Source organism: Trichechus manatus, unplaced genomic scaffold, assembly GCF_000243295.1.
Source record: "Trichechus manatus latirostris isolate Lorelei unplaced genomic scaffold, TriManLat1.0 scaffold00002, whole genome shotgun sequence".
In the NCBI taxonomy this organism is placed as follows: Eukaryota; Metazoa; Chordata; class Mammalia; order Sirenia; family Trichechidae; genus Trichechus; species Trichechus manatus.
This window is the reverse complement of record NW_004443938.1, coordinates 16,756,889-16,772,036: the sequence shown is the minus strand read 5'-3', so window position 1 is coordinate 16,772,036 and position 15,148 is coordinate 16,756,889.

The window sequence follows — 15,148 nt, the reverse complement described above, 5'->3', positions numbered from 1 at the left end:
TGATATGCAGATGACACAACCTGGCTTACTGAAAGTGGAGAGGACTTGAAGCACTTACTGATGAAGATCAAAGACTACAGCCTTCAGTATGGATTACACCTCAACATTAAGAAAACAAAAATCCTCACAATTGGACCAGTAAGCAATATGATCATAAATGGAGAAAATATTGAAGTTGTTAAGGATTTTATTTTACTTGGATCCACAGTCAATGCCCATGGAAACAGAAGTCAATTAATCAAAGGACATATTGCCTTGGGAAAATCGGCTGCAAACGACCTCTTTAAAGTATTAAAAAGCAAAGATGTCACTTTGAGGATTAAGATGCACCTGATCCAAGCCATGGTATTTTCAATCACCAAATATGCATGGGAAAGCTGGACAATGAATAAGGAATACCAAAGAAAAATTGATGCCTTTGAATTACAGTATTGGTGAAGAATATTGAATATACCACAGACTGCCAGAAGAACAAAAAAGTCTGTATTGGAAGAAGTACATCCAGAATGCTCCTTAGAAGGGAGGATGGCTAGACTTTGTCTCACATACTTTGGCCATGTTATCAGGAGGGACCAGACCCTGGAGAAGGACATTGTGCTTGGTAAACAGAAGGTCAGTGAAAAAGAAGAAGACTCTCAATGAGATAGATTGACATAGTGGCTACAACAATGGGCTTAAACATAGCAATGATTATGAGATGGCACAGGAGCAGGCAGTATTTCGTTCTGTTGTACATAGGTTCACTATGAGTCAGAAAGTACTGGATAGCACTTAACAACACCAGTGAACTTTGAGTTCAATCTAAACGTTGTTTATTCGTCTGTTACTTAGGTACTATTACATACAGAGGAAGAAATTATCTTCTAGTTTCAACCTACTGAGAGCATTTAAATTCTGTAGCCACCATCAGACACCACATCCAGACTTTAACTAAAAGCACATTTATGCTTCCCATTTGGGTTCCTTAGACATTTGAATCTATGACAGGACCCTGTTCCTTAATTTACCACAACTAGCCCCTGTATTACGAAATGCTGTAATCATTTGGGAGAGGGAGAGGTAGAAAGAAAGAGAACATACTAGAAAAACAGGAAGTGTTTCAGTCTACTTAAACATCAAAAGAGAAAGGATGAAAAACAATACCAATCAGTGTTTTCCTGCAGGGAGTCAGATGATTCCATATGATTTTGTGAGCAATCCCAAAGGTCTCATTGAACAGGAAAACTCCCACTTGCTGCCAAAAAGTCAGCAAAATTATTGTTAAAACACATAACCTGCCCACAAATGCTTTACCTCAAGAATAACAATAATTGTTTTGCAGTATGCGTTACACTGCCCAATCAAATCTCTTTTTCCATTTGAGTGCCGTGTAAGTTTTCCTTCTAGTTACAGAGGAATGGCATCATAGCCATCCCTTTTCCAAACTTTTTCCTTCTCCCAGACTTAGTCCCAGAAAAGCAGCTGGGGGCTCTGGGAGCTGGAGTCAGCACCCAGTTTATGGAATGACAGAAAGCCCTTTGATGATGAAACCTGTGATACCTGAGTCCCAGGAAGTCCCTTCTGCTGGGTTGGGGGAAATACAGGGTGTACCTGAATAACACCAGGAAGATAAGCCTGCAGGCCTCACTTCCCTCCTGCTCCAAATGATGCCCCCTGTGGGTGCCACACAGTGGCCAGCTGGGTGGATCAGGGAGTGAGGAGTGCAGATACAACACTGGCCTCACCTGTGAGGACTGAGGCAGTGCCTCTAGGAGGACAAGTCCGCCTACTGTCCTGCTGTACCTCCTCCTCTTCCAGGCTCCCCTCCCTTCCCAGGCAGCCTCCCATTTGCACCATGTCTTCTTGTTTGATAGCTTCATCTCTACAAATGTGTTGGCCCAAGATGTTCCTTTTCTCAGAGAATTCGTGTTTTAAAAGAGAGCTCTCTGAGGTCCCAGCTAACTTTATTACCCCAATCTCTTAACTGGTCTAGATGTTGAAATTTTTCATCCAATGGAATTTTAAGGATCCTCCTAAAAGTCTCTTTTCTGCCCTCAGTTTTTGAGGGCAGATGATGGGGAAGGCATTTTTGTGCGAGGGACTGGACCAATTTCCCACCTGTTATTCTAAGTCTATATGACTGCAACATGATTGTATAAACTCACTTGCTGAAATGAATTGGGAGACATTGGTTTTAAAAAAAAAAGAAGCCATAGAAAATGGCACAGTGATAAGGGGAAGGACAGGAGAAGATTCAGGATTCTGCATACTGTTTGTAGATTTTAACAGAGAACTAAGATATCTAAATGTACTTTCTCTTATCAACAATGTGACGATAGCAAATCATCCTATGACTGTCAAACTAAGGATTTCACTTCTGTCAGTATTAAAATAAAATAAAGAAAAATATTAAATGCACTGAGAAGCAATTATTACAATTACTAGTCGTCAGATGCTAACTCTAGCTTCTCCTTAAGGGTCTGGATCCCTAAGAAAGAAATGTTACCTGGTGTGAAGTGAGGCACCACAATTTCATTTAGAACCCAACCCACTATCTCACTTCCCTGTCGCCCTGCTTTTCACCCAGATCAGGGCATCTCACAGGCAAACACTGTTTGAGTTTTAATTTTGCTGGATTTTCTTTTTTTAACAATTTATTTTCTAGTTCTATGCCTCTTGCTCCTTTTTTCCTCAGATGAAAACATATGACCACTAATGACCACTAATTAAATCATTAATTTACAAAGAGTGAAAATCCAAAATCAGTGGTTTTGCTTCTCCAGAGTAATGTACTGGAAGGTTCTAGTACTAGCTCTGCCCAGTACCTTCACCACATGGCCAAATCACTTCACCCCTCTGCAGTCAGAACCAGATCAGCTCTCCTGGCTCTAGGTCATTAACCATTGCAACACTGCTTAACGTTGTTTAAAAATCAACATAAATACATCTGAGTTTTGCCTCCTCCGACCCAAAAGAATTCCTGTATCCAAGTGTGGCTTTAATCAGCACTTAATTTTCTTCATTTAGCACTCACTGTATAAAACAGTATGTCCTTCTGAGAATATGAGTTACCATCTCTCTCAGTCCATGTCACTGGACCACTAGACATGTCTCAGATATTCAAGATGCTAACCCCTACCCTTACCACTGAAATGAGAGCAAACGTGCCTCTCCTACTTCTCTTTTTCTCTTTAACGTCTTGCTCCTTCAACAGCTCCTTCTTTTTAGGGCTGGGCCTAGAAGTAGAAAAGAAATCTCCACATAACTGACAAGGTCTGAAGTTTGACTGATTATCTTTTATGTGTTTTTTTCTTATTTTTTTCTTCTGATAACAGTTGTTTCTGCAGCCATTTATTGTAAAAGTGGGAGCAATTCAAGAAATGGTACTACCTTCAGTTACTAATTAATCCACTAAGAAACTTAAAAGGATTCCGTTCTGGGGAAAGAGAGCTTTGTGTAGTCAACAAGAGACCTTTATCTTCCAAGTCCAGAGGGTAAATCATTGTCAATCTCCAGTAGAGCTGCCTTACTGTTAGACTCCCTAAAGGTTCCCATGCAACACTGCCCAAAGGGGAAGTCCAGTCCTAGAGAAAAGTAGAGCTTAATGAATTCCAAATTTACCATGTCCGTCATCAGAGTTAAGCTCTGTAACCGCCATCACACACAGGCTACAAAGGGGGAATCTCTCATCTGTTCCAGTGAAGTACATGAATAGTATAGCCAATAGCCAAAGAATGACTCCTTAACCAACCTATTCTTTGCATTTTATTTATATCTTCTGAACAACCGTGCACAACCTTTGCTGAGGTTCTTGGCTAAAGTGTGGCTGATTAAAATTTTTAAAAACTCTCTTCATCCCATCTTACAGCATTTATTTAAAAACAAGCCTAAATGGATTCCACCCAGAAGCTACACTTCTGTAGACTAGCAATGGACCACCAAAAGTAACTTATTTGTGATCTAGAGGGGATTTTATTTTACCCTTGGGCCATGTCATTCCAATATCCCAGTCATTTAGGGAAGTCATGTTCAATCCAAATGTGAAGTAATAAAAAGCAAACTCGTTGCGGTCCAGCCGATGCCAACTCACAGAGACCCTATAAGACAGAATAGAGTTGCTCCATAGGGTTTCCAAGGAGTGGCTGGTGGATCTGAACTGCCAACCTTTTGGTTAGCAGTTGTAGCTCTTAACCACTATGCCACCAGGGCTCCAAAGTAATAAGTAATCTTAAATTCATCAAACTAATCTCAGAAATGAAAAAATAATAATAAAAATTGCAAATATTTTCACTAAGGGAACCCTAAACTGTTTGACTGTTTAGTAGAAAAACAACCAAAGCAATAAGAGTAAAGCCCAAGAAATATAAATTTTTCATCATACTTTGCCCAAAGATAACCATAGTAAGCAATAATAAATGATGGATATAAAACAAGGCATTATATACTAGCAAACAATATATATAAAACATGGCATAACTAAAAATATCTCGGAAGCATACCATTTAGTTTGTTTTTAAATGTATCACAGTAATTATTACTGTTTTTTTGGTTGTCACCAAGTCGGTTCCAACTCATGACAACCCCAAAGTATGAAGGGTAAAGCTGTTCCGTGGGGTTTTCAAGACTGTAGCCTTTCAGAAGCAGATTACCAGGTCCGTCCTGTGAGGTCTCTTCAGGTGGGTTTGAACTGCTCTTAACCATTTGCATCACTCAGGGTCTACAGAGTAATTCTGGTGGCTTTCAGTTATGTCTGCAAATTCTTTGATATCACGCCCTTCAAGATGTAGAGCCTAATTCCCCTCCCTTGAGTGTGTGACTTGCCTCTAACTAACAGAATATGACAAAGGTAAAAGTGTGTTACTTTTACGAATATGTTATAAAAGAGAAGCCAGCCACCATGTTGTGAGGACATTCAAGCAGCCCTGTGGTCCACGTGGTGAGGAACTGAGACTTCCTGCCGACAACCAGCACTAACTTGTCTGCCATGTGAGTATGCTACACTGGAACAATTCTTCACCCAGTCAAGCCTTCAGATGACTGCAGCTCTGACTAACGTCTAAACTGCAACCTCCTGAGAGATCCTGAGCCAAACCACTCAGCTAAATCATGCCTGGACTGCTGATTCACAGACACCGGATGAAGTAATAAATGTTTATTTTTTTAAGCAATTAAGTTTTGGGGTAAGTTTTGCAGCAATATGGAATATATGCTATATTCTCTCTATATATTATATATATATATGAGATATATATGTATATACATTGGTGTTGTTAGGTGCCATGGAGTTGGTTCTGACTTACAGTGACCCTATGCACAACAGAACAAAACACTGCCCAGTCCTGCGCCATCCTCACAATTGTTGCTATGCTTGAGCCCATTGTTGCAGGCACTGTGTCAATCTATCTCCTTGAGGGTCTTCCTCTTTTTCACTGACCCTCTCCTTTACTAAGCATGAGGTCCTTCTCCAGGGATTGACCCCTGTCCAAAGTATTTAGAGGTAGTCTCGCCATCCTTGCTTCCAAGGACAGATTTGTTCATTCTTTTGGCCATCCATGGTATATTCAATATTCTTCACCAACAGCACAATTCAAAGGTGTCAATTCTTCTTCGGTTTTCCTTATTCACTGTCCAGCTTTCGCATGCATGTGAGGTGATTGAAAATACTATGACTTGGGTGTTGCTGTGATGCTGGAAGCTATGCCACTGGTATTCAAATACCAGCAGGGTCACCCATGGCGGACAGGTTTCAGCTGAGCTTCCAGACTAAGACAGACTAGGAAGAAAGACCCGGCAGTCTACTTCTGAAAAGTATTACCCAGTGGAAACTTATGAATAGCAGTAGAACATTGTCTGATATAGTGCTGGAAGATGAGCCTCTCAGGTTGGAAAGCACTCAAAATACGACTGGGGAAGAGTTGCCTCCTCAAAATAGAGTCGACCTTAATGATGTGGATGCAGTCAAGCTTTTGGGACCTTCATCTGTTGATGTGGCACAACTCAAAATGAGAAGAAACAGCTGCAAACATCCATTAATAATTGGAACCTGGAATGTTCGAAGTATGAATCTAGGAAAATTGGAAATTGCCAGAAATAAAGTGGAATGCATAAACATCAATATCCTAGTGTCATGGATTGAATTGTGTCCCCCAAAAATATCTGTCAACTTGGCTGGGTTACGATTCCCAGCATTGTATGATTGTGTACCATTTTGTAATCTGATGTGATTTCCTAATGTGTTGTAAACTCTATCACTATGATGTAATAAGATGGATTAGTGGCAGTTATACTGATGAGGTCTACAGGATTAGATAGTGTCTTAACGCAATCTCTTTTGAGATATAAAAGAGAGAAGCTAGCAGAGACACAGAGGGACCTCATACCACCAAAAAAGCAGTGCCGGGAGCAGAGTGCATCCTTTGGACCCGAGGTTCCTGTGTTAAGATGCTCCCAGACCAAGGGAAGACTGATGCACCACAAGGACCTTCCCCCAGAGCCAAAAGAGAGAGAAAGCCTTCCTCTGGAGCTGATGCCTTGAATTTGGACTTGTAGCCTACTAGACTGGGAGAGAATAAATACTCTTTGTTAAAAGCCATCCACTTGCAGTATCTCTGTTATAGCAGCACTAGATGACTAAGACACCTAGGCATTAGTAAGCTGAAATGGACTAGTACTGGTCATTTTGAATCAATCATATGGTCTTCTATGCTGGGAATGACAACTTGAAGAGGAATGGCGTAGCATTCATTGTCAAAAAGAACATTTCAAAATCTATCCTGAAGTACAACACCGCCAGTGATAGGATAATATCCGTACGTCTACAAGGAAGACTAGTTAATATGCCTATTATTCAAATTTACGCACCAACCACTAAGGCCAAAGATGAAGAAATTGAAGATTTTTACCAACTTCTTCAGTCTGAAATTGACTGAATGTGCGAACAGGATGCACTGATAATTACTGGTAATTGGAATGCGAAAGTTGGAAACAAAGAAGGATAGGTAGTTGGAAAATAATGGCCTTGGTGATAGAAATGATGCTGGAGATCACATGATTGAATTTTCCAAGACCAGCGACTTCTTCATTGCAAATAGCTTTTTCACCAACATAAACGGCAGCTATACACGTGAATCTCCCCAGATAGAATACACAGGAATCAAATCGACAACATCTGTGGAAAGAGACAATGGAAAAGCTCAATATCATCAGTCAGAACAAGGCCAGGGGCTGACTACAGGACAGACCATCAATAGCTCATATGCAAGTTCTAGTTAAAGCTGAAGAAAATTAGAACAAGTCCATCATAGGTAAAGTATGACCTTGAGTATAACCTACCTGAATTTAGAGACCATCTCAAGAATAGATTTGACACATTGAACACTAATGACCAAAGACCGGACGAGTTATAGAATGACATCAAGGACATCATACATGAAGAAAGCAAGAGGTCATTAAAAAGACAGGAGAGAAAGAAAAGACCTAAATGGATGTCAGAAGACACTCTGAAACTTGTTCTTGACCGTTGAGTAGATAAAGCAAAAGGAAAAAATGATGACGTAAAAGAGCCGAATAGAAGATTTCAAAGGGCAGCTCGAGAAGACAAAGTAAAGTATTACGATGACATGTGCAAAGACCTGGAGATAGAAAACCAAAAGGGAAGAATCACACTCAGCATTTCTCAAGCTGAAAGAACTGAAGAAAAGATTCAAGCCACAAGTTGCAATACTGAAGGATTCTAAGGGGAAAATATTAAACGACGCAGGAAGCATCAAAAGAAGATGGAAGGAAAACCCGGAGTCACTATATCAAGAAGAATTGGTCGACGTTCAACCATTTCAGGAGGTAACATATTATCAGGAACCGACAGTACTGAAGAGGAAGTCCAAGCTGCACTGAAGGCACTGGAGAAAAACAAGGCTCCAGGAATTGATGGAATACCAGTTGGGATGTTTCAACAAATGGATGCTGCGCTGGAAGTGCTCACTCGTCTATACCAAGAAATTTGGAAGGCAGCTACCTGGCCAACCAACTGGAAGAGATCCATATTTATGCCTATTCCTAAGAAAGGTGATCCAACCGAATGCGGAAATTATTGAACAATATCATTAATATCACACACAAGCAAAATTTTTCTGAAGGTCATTCAAAAGCAGTTGCAGCAGTATATCAACAGGGAACTGCCAGAAGTTCAAGTCGGATTTAGAAGAGGCCATGGAACCAGATTTATCATTGCTAATGTCAGATGGATCCTGGCTGAAAGCAGAGAATACCAGAAAGATGTTTGCCTGTGTTTTATTGACTATGCTAAGGCATTCGACTGTGGGTATCATAACAAATTATGGATAACACTGCAGAGAAGGGGAATTCCGGAACACTTCATTGTACTCAAGAGGAATCTGTATGTGCATCAAGAGGCAGTCGTTCCAACAGAACAAGGGGATAGTGTGTGGTTTAAAATCAGGAAAGGTGTGTGACAGGGTTGTATTTTTCACCATACTTGTTCAATCCATATGCTGAGCAAATAATCCGAGATGCTGGACTCTATGAAGAAGAAAGGGGCATCAGGATTGCAGGAAGACTCATTAACAACCTGCGTTATGCAGATGACACAACCTTGCTTGGTGAAAGTGAAGAGGACTTGAAGCACTTACTGATGAAGATCAAAGACAGCCGCCTTCAGTATTACACCTTAACTAAAAGAAAAAAATCCTCACAACTGGACCAATAAGCAACGTCATGATAAATGGAGAAAAGATTGACGTTGTCAAGGATTACATTTTGCTTGGATCCACAATCAACACCCGTGGAAACAGCAGTCAAGAAATCAAAAGACGCATATATATATATATATAGGGGCCCTGGTGGTACAGAGGTTAAAGGCTCAGACTGCTAACCAAAAGGTCAGCAGTTTGAATCCACCAGTTTCTCCTTGGAAACCTTATGGGACAGTTGTGCTTTGTCCTATAGGGTCGCTGTGAGTTGGAATCGACTTGATGGCAATGGGTTTGATTTGTTTTTTTTAATTGTTGTTAGTTGCTATCAAGTCAGCTCTGACTCCTGGTGACCTTATTGTATAATAGAACAAATCACTGTCTGGTCCTGTGGCATCTCCATGATTTTTTATATGTTTGAGCCTATTGTTGAGGCTATTGTGTCAGTCCATCTCATAGAGGGTCCATATTCTGGAGTCCCTGGGTAGTGTAAACAGTTAACATGCTTAGTTGCTAACCAACAAATTGGAAATTCAAGTCCACCTAGAGGAGCCTTAGAAGAAAGGCCTTGTGATCTACTTCTGAAAAATCAGCCACTGAGAACCCTGTGGAGCACAGCGTATTCTGACATGCATGGTGTCGTCATGAATTGGAATTGACTCCACAGCAATTGTTTAACTGGTTTTCTTCTATATTCCATAGAAATACAGAAATTTTCACCAACTTTTATATCAAGATTTCTATCTCAAATATACAATATGCCAATTTCTCAAACATCATATATTAATTTATCCATCCCATTAGAATCTGGGCTCTACAAAAGTAGAAAATTTCTCCGTTTAGTTTAGTATTATACACTTACAGAGAAGACAGTGCATGGATGTGCTCAAAAATTATTTCTTAAATGTGTGAATCATTTGATAAATTTACCATCGTCTCTATGAAAGAAGTGAAGAATAAAATAAACTTTTTTAAAGCTAATATTCCATCAGTAGTAAACTAAATACACTTCTGCATAAGAGGCTAAATGGTAATAATATTTATAATAAAGGTAGAATCACCTTTCTGCTATTAAGATAATCTTTTTATCTAGATACAGTTCCTATGAAATCTATTGGTTGTCAAAATAAAAACGTTCAACTGTGATAAAATTCTATAATCTCTCCACATAGTGTTAACTAACAAACAAGTATGAGAAAAGCAAGCTCTATTTAAAAAAATGAACAAACAAAAACTCAAACAATAACAATTAAAAAAAGAAAACTCACCCAGAATCTAACGTGAGAGAATGGACTAAAAGGTCTCTAAAGCATGTAATCAACTCCATTGATAACTTGAAAATGCTGAGGGACTATAACATGAGAACCGTGTGGTGAGTCTTCTAAGGGCCAAAACAAATAGTCCAGTGTTCATTCTCAACACTTCCAGATTGCTTTCCTGTGTATACTATAGAGCCAGATAGGTCAGTAGGTCTCTTTGTTATCAGCAACTTTCCTATTTGCATCTAAAGATCCATCTAATCATTCCAATTATTTTCCACCCATGTCCAACTGAATCATCTCTACTAAATTGACTCTTCATTCAAGTTATACAGTTTCCTCTGCATTCCTCCATGGCAGTCACGGTGTCTTTTTATTTCTTTGCACTCACTGGACATTAAAGAGATACTTAGTGAATGGCTATACTCGAACATTCAGGTCTGAGATAGCTTTAAAAAGCATGCGATGATCTCATTATCAATTCAACAAGGTGCTAAGCGTCCACCACAGCTGTTACTGTTCTAGCTGATGTAAATGGAACATTTTAAACATTAGGTCATCTTTTCTAAAAAAATAATAAACCAATCCCAAAAATGTTACAACAGTAAATAAGATTGTCACAATTGGAAATTAGGGGAATTTTGCATTATTATTTCAGCTACAAGGCTGACTTGTGTCATGGAGATGGAATGATGGAAATTCTGTGAAATAAAAAATAGTTAAATATTTCAGATGGAGAAAATCTACTGCAAGTCTTGTCCGGGTTGTTTGAGCTGAAACCAGATTGGCTTACCCGTCCTTGAGAAAACAACCCTAGCCAATAAAAGAGAATTAACAGAGAAAAATGATTGTGAACAAAGAAATCAGGAACATCAAAACTGTCTTGATAATAGGATTCTATCTACCTTTGGGACCCGGATGGTACAGTGGTTAAACGTTTGACTGCTAACCAAAAGGTCGGCAGTTCAAATCCACGAGTCATTCCTTGGAAACCCTATGGGGCAGTTCTACTCTATCCTATAGGGTCACTATAATAGAAGGAGCCCTGGTGGCACAGTTGTTAAGCTGGGCTGCTAATAGAGGGGTCAGCGGTTGGAACCCACTAGCCGCTCCTCCGGAAAAAAGGCATGCCAGTCTGCTTCTGTAAAGTTTGAAAACAAAGCATTAAAACCCATCGTCGTCAAGTCAATCCCAACTCATAGTGACCCTATAGGACAGAGCAGAACTGCCTCATACTGTTTCCAAGGTTGTAATCTTTAGTAAAACAGACTGCCACTTCTTTCTCCCACAGAGTAACTGGTGGATTCAACCCACTCTTTGGATCAGCAGCTGAGCTCTTAACCACTGCACCACCAGGACTCCTTAAAGTAAATTACAGCCTTGGAAACCCTATGGGGCAGTTCTACTCTGTACTACAGGGTTGCTATGAGTTGGAATCCATTCTATGGCAACAGGTCAGGTCGGACTTTTAATAACCTTTAACAGCCACAACAATGGACTCAAATATACCAACAACCATGAAGATGGTCCAGGAACGGACAACATTGCATTCTGTTATGTATAAAGTTGCCATGAGTCAGAGCTGACCTGATGGCAGCTAACGACGACAACGTCCCTCCTAAGGAGTGAGGGAGCTGGGCAGCTTATATACCACCTCTCCTCAGTCATTTGCTGAGGGTTGATTCCAGGGCAATGTCAACTCCCTGGCACAAAGCAGGCTACTTGGCCAGAGAATACCCTCAGGCAAAGGGACATAGATGCCGGCAGGAGGTCAAAAAACCAGCTTGTTCTAAAATGGAAAGGACTAAAGGGAAGGGGTGGGGCAGGGCTTGCTGTGGTTTATAATTATATATGTTACATTATAGAGCGGTTACTAACAGGCACACCACTAACTGGGCCCCTCTGGCACTCCTCTGGCTTCTCCCTCCCCACTGAGGAAAGAAGGAGCCCTGGTGGTGCAATGGTTAAGTGCTTGGCTGCAAACCAAAGGGTTAATGGTTTGAACCCACCAAGTGGCTCTGCAGGAGAAAAGACCTGGCAATCTGCTCTTGAAAAGATTACAGCCTAGGAAACTCTATGGGGCAGTTCTACTCTGACCTATAGGGTTGCTGTGAGTCAGAATCTACTGGACGGCAAACAATGACAACGATTGGGAAGAGAAAGAGCCCTTGTGGTACAGTGGTTAAGCACTTGGCTGCTAACCGAAAGGTCGGCAGCCAAAAGGTCAGCAGTTCAAAACTACCAGCGGCTCCACAGGAGAAAGATGTGGCAGTCTGCTTCCATAAAAATTACAGCCTTGGAAACCCTATGGGGCAGTTCCGCTCTGTCCTATAGGGTAGCTATGAGTCAGAATCGACTGGAGGGCAATGGTTTTGGTTTTATTGGGGAAAGAGTTTACATTGCCAAGGAGAGATACCCACCTGGAGCCCATGCACGCAGACCCTGATCCAAGAGGCTGGGATCCTGGAATTCCTAGCCCAAGTGTGCTTTCAGGGCCTGTATAGGGCTCTTCTCCAAGTCCATCCTCCCAGGAGGGGGTCACACTGTGGTATGCACCCCCCTGGTTCTAAGGCATGTATGTTTGTGGGGTTTGTGGCTGAAGTTTGGATGTGTGAGCTAAGGTGTCCTTGCATGAAAGCCCTTCAAGTATGAAATAGAGTTAGGATGAAAAGAGAAGTGGGTCAAGCCTTGGGCCAGGGCCCACTCTCCCCACACTGTGCCAGCAGAGAATTCTACATTCAAACCTGGCCTGCCAGGTTGTTGGAATAATATGTCAATGCTGGAGAATTTTTCAACCTTTTATTTTAAAATACAACAGCTACAGGAAACCACTCAAGACAATTGTGTAGCTTAGTGAACTATTTATTACCACCACCCAAGTCAAGAAATAGACCTTTTTCAGCTGTCCCAGAAGCCCCTCCGTTGGGCACTATCCTATCATGGACCCCTCTCTCCAAAAGGAACCACTGTCTTGGCTTTTAGAGCAATCACTTCCTTCAGTTCTGTATGGTTTTACCATCCAGGCATTCATCCCTAGACATTCTAGTTTTGTTGTGTCCTTTCTTTTTAAACTGCTAAGTGTATTGAGTCTCTTTTAATCTTCAGTCTACACTTTCCTCCTCTATTCCTTCCTTTTCCTTACAATCTACTTGTTCAACACTTCGAGTTGTTTGCCATGCAGAGTTACCCACAGTCTGGGTGTTGGTGGTTGCACACTCGTAGTGCAATTCCTCTGTCTTCTGCATTTCCTGCAAATTGACATCTAGACCCAGAAACTTGATTAGACTCAAACTCAGGTATGATCTCTTTGACAAGCCTGTATGTGGCCTTGTATTTTTTCATCAGGAGGAATATAATATCGGGTTTTCACCCTTTCGTATGTTAGCAGCTACTAATATGCAACACCTAGATGTACTAATTCATTGGGATTTGGAAGATGGTGATGTTCTAAGTACTGTTTTGTTTTTATTTATCAGATAGGATAATTTTATAATGTGATTCTTCTTCTCATCTACTCATTGCTTATAGTTCATGGGGGAAAAATAGGATAAGTGCTTCATTTTTTCCCCTTCACTTACACAGGTTTCAAGATAATGAATTGGTTCTTTGTCATACTTAGAAGGTGATTCATTTATTATTTTTTCAATTTTTATTATATCCATTTGCAGAGTCATGGATTTAAACATATTTGGTAGGTTTCAATCCATTGTAATTCTTATCCTCTTAAGAATTTCCCCTTTGGTCAGTGAGAACCTCCTCAAATTTGCTTACTGAGCCCCTTTGACACTATCCTAGTAGGCTTCGGTAGCTCCCTTGATATGTGAAGATGCCTCAGACCTAGAATCAACCATTTATCAAGAAGTTCTGATTTCTTTTCATGGAAGCTGGTATTTCAAAACCATAATTTGAACGCAGTTCATTGCTACTGCACTCTCATCAGTTTTAGGCCTTTTCAGTGGACAGAGCTAGGAAATAATGTACACTGAAAGATAAAATGTCCCATAAGTTCATACCGATATTTCTAATCCAAACTCAGGATAAATTCAGGTATTTACATAACCTTTTCTACATTACCTGGAGCCCCGGTGGCGCATTGGTAAAGTCTTCGGCTGCTAACCAAAAGGTCAGCCGTTCAAATCCACCAGCCGCTCCTTGGAAACCCTATGGTGCAGCTCTACTCTGTTCTATAGGATTGCTGTGAACCAGAATTGACTCAACAGCAACGGGTTTGGTTTTAGTTTTCTATATTACATATTTAAGTAGCCTGTCTTCCATACTGAGCATCGTGGTTCTCAAAGACACAGAGGATGCTAGAAATAGAATATCTCATAATTACTAGATTTGCTTTATCCCACTTGACACCCTTATGGTCACAGAATAACAATACTAATACTACCACCACCAATTATGATCACTAGAAACTATTTTAAATTTTTTATTGCTTATGCTGTCACCTTTTTTCCCCATATTTTTAACTTCCAAACACTTTAGCGAGTATTTCCTAAAACCAAGGGCATTCTCTTACCTAGACTCAGTACAATTATCAAAATCAGGAAACTAGCATACAATACTGTTATCTAATCTTCAGGTCTTATTCAAATTTTTCCTATTGTTCCAACAATGTCATTTAGCTTGTGTGATCCAATCCAAGATTATACCACTTTACATTTAATTGTCATGTCTCTTTAGCCTCCTTTCATATAGAACAGATCCTCAGTTTTTCTTTGGCCTTCATAACTTTTGAAGAGTACAGGATGTTATTTTGTAGAATGCTGCTCAGTTTGGGTTTATCTGATGTTTCCTCATGATTCAGTCTATGCACAATTAGCAGAAACACTACAGAATTGATGTTCTGACTTTCTCAGCATGTCACATCAGGAGGTACAGGAAAAGTGACTTGTGCCATTACTGGTGATTTTAATGTTGATTACTGGCTTAAGGTGGTGTCTTCCAAGTTTTTCTGTTGTACACTTAATGTTTTTCTCTTTGAAATTACCAAGTCTCTTGTTGAAGGACATTAAACACTACGTATATATTGTATTTCTTATTATACTTAAGCCCACTAATTTTAGCATTCAGTGATGACTCTTGCATAAAACAATTATTGCTGTTTGTTACCCGATGGTAATCTTATAATTCTATCATTCTTTCTGAAGGAGCCCTGGTGGTGCCGTGGTTAAAGCGTTCGGCTGCTAACCGAAA